The sequence below is a fragment of the Odontomachus brunneus genome, unplaced genomic scaffold (genome assembly GCF_010583005.1).
Source record: "Odontomachus brunneus isolate Ranch 3 - 2012 unplaced genomic scaffold, Obru_v1 Obru_scaffold_313, whole genome shotgun sequence".
Classification (NCBI taxonomy): Eukaryota; Metazoa; Arthropoda; class Insecta; order Hymenoptera; family Formicidae; genus Odontomachus; species Odontomachus brunneus.
Window position 1 is genome coordinate 101,092 of NW_022639763.1, and position 10,949 is coordinate 112,040.

General features: G+C 35.5%; 1 pseudogene; it reads left to right on the forward strand.

The window, feature by feature from the left end:
* The first annotated feature begins 267 nt into the window (after window positions 1-267).
* LOC116853390 overlaps window positions 268-10,949 on the forward strand; it is a 43,205-nt pseudogene continuing 32,523 nt past the window's right edge.

The following is a 10,949-nucleotide window of genomic DNA, read 5'->3' on the forward strand; positions in this document are numbered from 1 at the left end:
GTACGACCCTGTACCTTTTGATACAAAATTAAAGATCGTAATGGCTGCAAAAGAATATCCGCAGTGGAGCTTCCGCACATTGCAACAGCGATTCAGAAAATATCAACATAGGCAGAGTGATATTGCACGATTCCGGAAATATGTGTTGGCAGGTCGAACATTCAAAGATAAAATGGAAGCAATAAAAAAAAAAATGTATATGATCGGTTTACGGAAGTAGGAGAACACAAACAGCTGGTAACACGATCTCTGATGCAACAATGGGTCATGGCTGCAACAGTGCAATTCCATGATACAGAAGGTAGCGAAGAGCATACAAATGTTTTTCGATTTGTTGCATCGCATGCATGGATGACGGTATTTCTACGCAAATATAGGATTTCGAAACGTCGAGTAGTCCGCTATGTGCCCAAGAAAGAGATGGTATCACCAGAAGCTGTAATAGCATTAGCAAAACAATTTTAAGCGATACTGCAAATATTTATACCTCACTAAAATCCGGATTTTGTGATAAATACTGACCAAACAAGTTGCGATTATAGAGTCAATGTTGCGCGAACGTATATGCATACTAGAAAAATTGTTAGAACTCTACATCGGCGATTTAAATAAAATTTTTCGTTCGTATACCTCCCAATTCTATTACAAAATCCGGTAAGCTATTACCAAAAGTATTTGTGTGTTTGCAAGAATTCGCAGACAGTTTTGGAGTGCATGTGCAGAAATACGTGGATGATCTGCTAAAAATATGTAGAAATGTTGTTGTCGTATGTTCAAAATTTAGAAAATTAACGATATCGTTATATGAACAATATTTGCATTCTGTTGTCAAGCCGTATGTTGGCAATCAGTTATGTTTATTAATTGTTGATTTCTGGAGCGGGCAAAAAAACATTCACGTATATAACGAAATATTTCGCGACAATAATAATAAACCGACGTGTAACCTACTGATTATTCCTCCAAAATGTACACCAATATGTCAGCCTTGTGACGTCTATTTTTTATAGACAAGTAAAAATAATTATCAAAAAAATTCAAAACTGTCCCGAGGAACTGGCCGTGTAGGAATCAGGAGCTGTAAGGAATCGAAAATCCTTTTCTCCTCTTGTGGAAGTAACAGATCGTTGTCTCTTCAAATAGACCAAACCACGAAGGCTTCCTCCGCTCAACCATGTGAGCAACGCTTCGATATCAGTGCTCCGAAGAGCACAAGCCCACGCAGGTTTCTAGTGCGATATTTGCGCACTCGACGATAACCGAATATATTTTTAGAGGGATAGTAGTCGCGTTTCTGAATGGTACCACATACGGACAAACAAGAGACGAAGACTGACTAGAGAACAAACTTCGACTGACGCGAGAAGACTCGCACGACTCGACACCGATCGGCTTGGTAACGACAGACAAAAACATGTTGTTTTTGCTCCGTTCTTCTTCACGTACACCGAGACGTATTTTTCATCTATTACCGAGACCTGTTGCTATACTGCACTCTCACGTTCACTCAACAGTATGTGAAACCAATATATGCTACCAGGGATGATGTGCCCCAACTATAAATATAGAAAACAACAAATTGACCTAAGACATTGACATAAAACATAATTGATTAAAAGAAATTTTTTTTATTCAAAATATCTGAACATTATAATATTACACAATATATTTATCACACAATTACTTGTGTGATAAATACTTACACATATACATACTTGGTTAATTATATTGTTCTCACTTCTTTTTTTTAATTAAATTAATTTAAAACATCTGCACTTTGTTTAAGTTAACATGTACTTTTCGTTTTGTAGATTTTGTTTTGATAATTTTTGTTTTGGTCTTTTTTGTTTGATATTTTTTTGTACTGGTATTTTTTATTTGGGTCTTTTCTTTGAAACGTACTCGGCGTTTTCTGTTTCTTTTGTAAAGACTGTTTGTTATATTTATATATTTTGTAGTAACTAGTTAATTAAATTCAAAAGAAATTAGCTAAACTCATAATATGTTTTACAACGAAGAGAGATTACGACCAAAAATTTAAAAATCAATAGATTAATAAAAATAAAGATAAGAAAAAATATACTCAACGTATTTAATTTGGGGAAAGTGTAAATTTACATATGCTTTTTCTGTCATAAAAAAATTTCGTACACTTAACATAATACAAGCAACTTATGTAATAGAGAATAATACTCTTCTCCATTTATTGCATAAAGTATAATCTTTGTAATAATTGACTGACTTCAAGACCTGGTCTCCTCTACATTTTATTTTATTTATATCATATATAAATACATATACAAATTACGGTTACATATTTTAATAATAAATCTGTTATTTATGCTCGTATTAGTATTATATACTATTATATGAAAAAATATATTTCAGCTAATAAAGACATCAGTTGGTTACATATCCGTTTTACATACTACAAGAAGTCAATAAAAATTCTTTTTGATATTGTTTTTCTTCATAGAAAGTCATTTATAAAAAGTTTGTATAATAATTTATATAACGAGTTGTATAATTATCGATATGTTATTCGTAAATAAATAATATAGTTTGTATAACGAGTTGTATAATTATCGATATGTTATTCGTAAATAAATAATATTTTTTGTATAACGAGTTGTATAATTATCGATATGTTATTCGTAAATAAATAATATTTAATTGTACAAACCGATGAGAAACCACTTTTTCCACAATTTTCAATACCTTTGTCGATATGAATATAAGCGCGCAACTGTATGCATGGCAATTGTAGGAGGTTCAATTACATTAAAATATTTAATTCTGTTGTGTGTATAGTGTCGTGGTAGTTGAAGACTTGTTATAGCTGTTACTACCTATAGTAAAGCCATAGGTCTTTCATCTTGTGCAACAATTGATTATAGAAGAGTGAGAAAATAACAAGTGTATACCTGTTTTTTCTTTCCAACGTGCTATCCTCTTATTATCAAAGAATTTTTTTTATTCACAAACACTTCGAGAAATGTTTCTCGCTGAAGCGGAGGAAACTTGCAAAGTTTAGTGCAGAATACTTAATATGGTTATGCAAGTAGATCGTTTGACAAATACATGTAGAAATTTACATATGGAATATACGTGTATAGAAGGTAATATGGTATCAGGGAAACGGATCGAACGCCAGTCTTTAAATGACATGCGGAATGAGTAATCTCAAATATGCCAGTTACTAAGGTGGTTATTGTTAATTAACATGTATGCCTTGTGTTAGCATTTAAGTATTTAACTAATTAATTTATTAACTGTTTCTTCATTATTATCATGAAATATTTTACATTATAATTTTATGATGAGCTATTAAACCGTTTTTAGAAATTGTAAAATCGTAAAAATTATAAAACATGTACACATCTATAGCAACATATATACATATATCCATATATATATATATATATATATATATATATATATATATATATATATATATATATATATATATATATATATATATATATATATATATATATATATATATATATATATATATATATATATATATATATATATATATATATATAGCATATCAAGATTACATTAGAAATTGCACTAACATTTTATCGAAAGATTGCAACAATGCACATATCCTACGAAGAACTATCCTAAATTAATTGCAGTAACGGTAAAATGTTCACTTTCATATATATTGCAATATAACATTGCAATAACATTAAAATTTAATATATTTTGCAGGTTTGGACAAAAACTAATTAAACAAGGTTATACAAGTTCAGTTAAAAAATTAAATATTTAGTGACTTTTAAATTAATTTATAAAAGTACCTTACCAAACCGTAAATTCTGATTTTAATGAAACATGGCATAAATTGAATAAATAGGTGAATATTGAAATTTTGAATTGGTGTTAATAAAAGATTAAAAAGAATGAAATCAAAAGTACAGAAGTTCTTGCGTATTTTTTATATAATTTGTAAACTAAATGAAATATTGAGAAAGTCTTATACGAAATTATTGTAACGAAAACATTTCTATACATTTCATAACTATTCGCATAATTATATCGTATGACTATGTACAAAAACTTTTTTTTATGCTTGACAAGCAATAACAAATAGATGGTTAGCCGTTTTACAATCGCGTCTGTAGAGAGTCTATAGGGAAGTTATATTCTTCCTTTTGGACTTTTTCAATTGTTTTCAAATGGCAAAAAAATGTTGATTCATCAACTTTAAGCTATTCTGCAAGTTCTTTTAATGTTTCGGCCGAATTTTTGTTGAGCATTGCTTCCAATTCGTTGTTCTTTACTTCGTTTAGACGACCAGAACATACCCACAAAACACACACAAATGTCACAGTGATATCACAATAAACTCACAATAGAGTCACAATGTTGCAGAAAAATTGTGACGTCACTGTGATGTTATTAGAAGGTCACAGTAATGTCATTATTATCTATATTATCTATTGTTCTATCTATTGTTAATTTATAGTTAATATTTATATAGATTTATTTATATATGGAATATAGTTAATATTTATATAGATTTATTTATATATGGAATATACAGCTACTACACAAACAGCACAAGTACGTTTTATGAACATTCTGAGAATAATATCGGAAATATTTAAATATTCGTAGAATATTCTCACATGATACTTCGAAGTTCCTAATAACTTACAAAAGAACATTTAAAGTAGACAAAAAGTCGCGTTCTATGAACGTCCTATAAATATTCTAAAGAATATTTTACGAACATTCTAAGCACCTTCACAGCACATTATCCACATAGCACGTAATATTACACAATATTACAGTAATATTGCAATATCTCAGTAATATTACATAATTTCGCTTAGTGAAAAATGAAGTATTATTTTGTCTAAATAACAAAAAATTGGCATTACATATTTTATGTTATTTTATTTATTCGTGAGATTCGCATGAAACCGATCCCGTGTCAGACAGTCACCCATCTTTAAATGATGAGCTGTTGAATGCTTAACCAACGATAGTACGGGAACGTGATGCCAATGCGCTACAACAATATTTGATGGATTATATTTATAATATGCTTTTCTTAACATTAAAAAATGTAATGACATATTTGTCGGTGTTTCAAAGGATGTAATAACAATCACAATACTATTAATATTGATACAATGTTGTATAAGTAATCAAATTTTAACATACAACGTGCTCGCTTATCATCAATTAATTCGGTGGGAAAGTTATCACGTACCGTAATTTTATTTAATTCCCGAAAATCAATACAAAATCAGTAACTATCGTTTTTCTTCTGTACCAACACGATTGGGCTTGCATACGGCGAATCGCTAAGACGAATAATTCCACGTTCTAAAAGATCATCCAAGATCCCGTGCAACGCCTCCTTATCCGCGAATGACAGTCTACGCGGGCGTGAACTCAGCGGCTGCTCGTGCTTCAACGTAATGTTCATCTCAAAATCCGGCACGTGACTCTTCGCTCGTAAACTTTCGAGATAGCACGACTCATATCCCCTTCGCAAATTTTCTCGATATTTTCGTCGCCGATCGCCGGATTGATCTGCAAGCCCGTCACGCACGCGGGGAGAAGTATCCAGGTATTCGATGTGTATTATCTGACCAATTGCAGTCGCTTCAATCGCCGACAATCTCGACAGTCTCGCTCAATGTAACGCGCATCGACGGACAAGTCAAAAAATCTTTACCAAGCAACACGTTAAACGCCATGGTCTCGTCCGGGACGGTATAAAATTTGATTTTTATATTTACGCCTTTAACTTTTACATCACCATAAAAAATATTAATAACTTGAAGCCGCGAACCATTAATTCCACAACATTGGTTAGCTTCCCCATCAGCAGGCAAAGGTAACTTACCCGCAACGTTACTACTCTTAATTAAACTAATCAGCGATCCCAAATCTATTATAAATTACGATAAACATCATCGCAACATTACGCGCGTTCATAGAGTATTCCGAAACAACTTCCTGTCTTCCTAATATTTTAAATCATATTCTTGAACAAATTTTAAAACAAAATGTTATCCAATATGGTAATTATGTACTTTAGAGGACATGTATAAAACAATACACGTGTAGGGAGGGGCGGAACCCCTGCACTTCTTTTCAACTAATTTGTTTAAAAAAGTTGTTAATTTAATGTAATTTAATTTAATTTAATTTTTGAGTCGCACAAAATTCTTCTAGTATTCTTGTAACCGCGATACGTCGCGTGTCGAATTACGCTCGTCGGTCGAGTTCGTAGAAGGCTGAATAATTAAGGAAGCAGTGGTATTGAGTTACTACTTGTCGTCTATTTAAAACTGATGTTAATGTACATCAAGTAGGTACAGATATTGTCGACGCCGTCGTTCGATGGTCGCTATGTGTACACACTTGTCTGATGTTTCGCTATCGGCGAGAATGCTTGCGCGATGCCGTGAGCATAGACATAGGAATACAGAGACGGCATTAGCCAAGAAGATAGGCGAGGGGAGTTGCGCAAAAATGCGTGGGAGAACTATGCCTAAATTCCATTGGCTGCAATAATGCGCATGCTCAGTGCTGTGTGACGTAACACGTTAGCGGTTACTTCAAATAGTACACTCGTCGACGAAAAGATTGTCCTCTTTTTTTGGTGACTGGGGACGCATTCCGACTTGGTCAAAATGATAGACATTGTTCTACTCACTTGCACAGTCACTCATTACGAAAGCAGGAAAGTGATAGATTGAACATTACGTATTTTGTACATGTTACAAAATGATTGCTCACTTACACATAGTAATAAAAAGAAATTTGTCCAAAAAGTGATCCACAAAGCAGACGGTATTAACGAAAAGCAACGAAGGAATAATATTATAGAAATTATAATGAGTAAAATAAATTCGCATATATACAATATAAAACAATTCTATTTATTTTGAACTGTTATAAGAGACAAAACAAAACAAATTATATAATAAGTTTTATATTAATGTATTACATCTATTTACTAAATACATACTATATAGATTGTGTATGTGTATTAAATGAAATGCTTATTGTCCTTTAAATAAAGTTAGTTTATCTATATTGCTGTTTTCCTTCCAACTTTGGCTGTCGGATCTGTTTTTGCCTTTTGGGACGCAACACTGCACCATCGTTCACTTTTAATCTACACTTTGATCTATTTCTAACTGGTCACTGACATTTCATTGAGACTTTGGGATTTTGCAAGCTTACAAACATCTCCGTATGTATATACGTATATATATATATATATATATATATATATATATATGTATGTATGTATAACTACACATTTGCGCACGGTAAACAGCCAATCAAATCTTATGGAAATTGAATTTTGGTCGAATTGGCTGAAGATTTAACATGCTGTAGATCTTGTCGTCCTGATAAAAAGTCTCCACAGATACGACTCCCTGCAATGAACCGTTTGACCTCTACGAGGCGTCATTTTTTAAAACAGACTAATACTACAATATCTTATTTTCAACGGGTACGATGCATTCCTACATCATTATTTGTACTTTCTATGTATTTTTTTAAGTAAAAATTTATAAGGATAATAAGGAAAGCTATATTGGCTAGGTTGCTTCTCACAAGGTTGCTTCTCACAAGTCAGAGTGCTTGATTATTGTGAGTCCCCTCGTCTCTCACAAATCAGGATACTTGATTATTATATTATTGCATATAGCATTATCTTCACCAATCAGTTTTACCATAACACGAGGTATTAATATACTGTCGCATATAAAACACGGAATTCGATTTCTTTTGATCATAATGAAAGAAAAAAAAATTTGTATTACAAGATTTAATAGAAAAATAAATATATTTATTAAAAAATTATTTTCTTAGAAGAAAGAAATATTTAACTAATAATAATTAATAGTATGAATAGTTGTGAAAACAACTGATTTAAAGAGTAGCTCTGAAAAGAACTAATAAGTCGCAGAAGTTCAGGTACGATCTCGGGACGCGCGCAAAGATTCACTGCGTGCAGGCCGGATGTTCGCTGAAATGAGAAAGCAATATCGACTGGCGGCCTACTCAATATAAATAAAGTGTGCAGTGGTTCTTCGCGTACGTCCTATGATTGTGTCCATTTCTTTTCTCGCCCATGAAATAACACAGCATTGACTTAAATCTCTAAAATCAATTATTGATCTCGATATCTTTATAACTTTTTTGTAAGAAGCAATAAAGTCAATATCCTTATAACTTTTTACTTAAAAAAATATATAGAAAGTACAAATAATGATGTAGGAATGCACCGTACCCGTTGAAAATAAGATACTGTAGTATTAAAAAATTCGTTTTGAAAAATGACGCCTCGTAGAGATCAAACGGTTTATTATAGGGGGTCGTACATATGGAGATTTTATCAGGATGATAAGATCTACAACATATCAAATCTTCAGTCAATTCGACCGAAATTCAACTTCCATAAGGTTTGTGCGGGGTCCTTTAGGTACACATTACCTTGTCGTATCGTCCCGCAGCGGAGACCCGCGAGCGGGGAGCGAGACGCGGTTGTGTTGTCGCATCGCTTCTTCAAGCGCGAGCTCGTCTGTTGATGTTCGACTTCTTGCCGATTTAAAGGCCGTTTGACAAATTATTTAAATAGCCTTGCACGGCAAGAGCTCGGTACAAAAGTGTTTACAGCGGAAGTTGCACGTGGCGAATCGCCGCGGTGTCTCGTGATTGATTCGGACAACGATTGCCCTTACAATTTATTGATGCGGCAGTTTTAGACTGGGTGGATGGAAGCGGTCTGTCTATCGGTATGCCGGTTAGGTTTCGGTCGCTCGAATTGCGTTTTTCACGCTGGCGGTAGCGGCGAACGCCTATGCTCGGATTTGGATCACGTCTTCGTGATTCTGGAGTCTGTGGAGTTGAGGTCACGTCTGTACGCCTCAGTAGCGGAAGAGTCCTGATCGCGTGCGCGAGATCGAGGATTCGGAGTATGCGGAGTCGAGGACGCGTCGGTGCGTCTCGGAGACAGAGTAATCCCGATCTTGCCGTGCGATCCAGGATTCGTGTAATGTGGAGTTGGCTCGCGTCCTTGCGAACCGACGGCAGTGCGATTCTTGTCGCGGATTTGTTCGGAGCGGTGTCGAAGCTGCGTATTAACGAATTGGTTTTTCGACTAAGCGGAGTTGAGATCACATGCGGCGACTCAATGACGGCATGATCTCGATCGCGGTCATGTAATGCCGAGATCCGGTTAAGCGATAAAGATCGCGTGAGTGCGACCTCCCGACGGAGTGATTTCTGGCGCGTATACGCGAACTGGGAATCCTTTAGGAGCGGTATCTATAGAACAGTATCGATGTCGCGCATCCGCTAGTCGAGTGATTTCCGCTACGGTGGAGTGATTTCTTTCGCGCATCCGCGAACGGAAATCTTCCAGGAGCGGTATCAAGGAACGGTCTCGAGAATCGGACTGCGTATCCGCAGAGGATGGCGGTTCTAGAAAGTTTTTGTCAGCAAAGTGACTTGGGAGAATCCTCTGGGACTTCTTTCTCGATCGGTCTTTTCGCGGCGGCATATTTTCAAAATTTGACATGAATCGGAGCATGGGCATTTTTGGAAGTTTAGCTTCTAAACCTTTTAAATCACTCCTCACAGACAGAAGTGAACACAATATTTCTTCGATTGATATTACAAATACTTTGTTTAGTTATTGCAGCAGTTTTGCCTCAATTAAAGTAATAAAGTCTTATGAATTTTACCTAAAAAATGATGTGCTTTTGGACACGATAAAGTTGTCAAACTATTTTCGAATTATATTTGCTAATTGAAAGAACATATCGGACAAATCCTATTGTATTATCAAAAACGAGTGGTAATCGGAAAGAGAGTTATATGTCTTGTGAATATGCGGAATGTTACAAGACGTCCAGTCCAAAATTTATTATGGTATTTTCCGTCTTGAACGAAAAGATATGCAGATCTTGAACGCACGATGTCCCGCCGCTATCTAGTATTATCTAGGTGTACAACTTTGCTCCCGCCGTTTTCCTATAGATGGCTTTAGCGGTAAGTGGTGGTCGAAATAAACAGATCATAGACGTCATACAATAAACTTGGGCATCTGTCAACATAACCCCATAGAAACATTAGTCGATTTGTGTCTGCATCATAAAGTTATTCTCGATTGAAAAGGTCAATTTACGAGCCAAATTCTCGTCATTTGCGGGAGGTTTTAATTTTCTGCTTCAATATGAAGAAATCTGCGGCTGAGGCTCATCAAATGCTCGCAAATACTTATGGTGAGGCCGCTATTAGTGAAAGTCACCACTCACAGAAACTAGATCCGGCTCGAAGGATCAAATGTTTCGAACGGCCCGAGGATGGAGAGCGGCCGGTTCGTTATGCGGGATGCGGATTGATGTCCGCTCGCCGTGTGGAGACCGCGGTCTTCGTCGCTAGCAGTCCGCTATCTAGCGGCCCCGTAAGATGACGTGGGGTGCAAGTGATTCGCGACGTTATTCGGCGACGGGAGTCTTTGGCTCCGTGTTTTGTATATGCTGCGTCTCTGGCAGCGTCTAAGTCCCGTGCGGGCGTGAAGGCGAGCTCGGCTCGCGTGTATATCGCACTCACATGTCGTGAGTGGTTTCAACGTTTCAAGAACGGTGATTTTGATGTCGAAGACCGGCATAGCGGTAGAAGAGAGAAGGTTTTCGAAGATGCAGAATTGGAGGTATTACTTGGTCAAGACTGGTGTCAAAATCAAGCAAAATTAGCACGATTATTGGGAGTGACTCAACAAACCATTTCAAAGTGCCTCAAAGCAATGGGAATGATTCAGAAGCAAGGAAATTGGGTGCCGTACGAATTGAAGCCGAGAGATGTTAAATGGCGTTTGTTTGCTTGTGAACAGCTGCTTGAAAGGCAAAGACGGAAGGGATTTCTGCATCGTATTGTGACTGGGGACGAAAAAT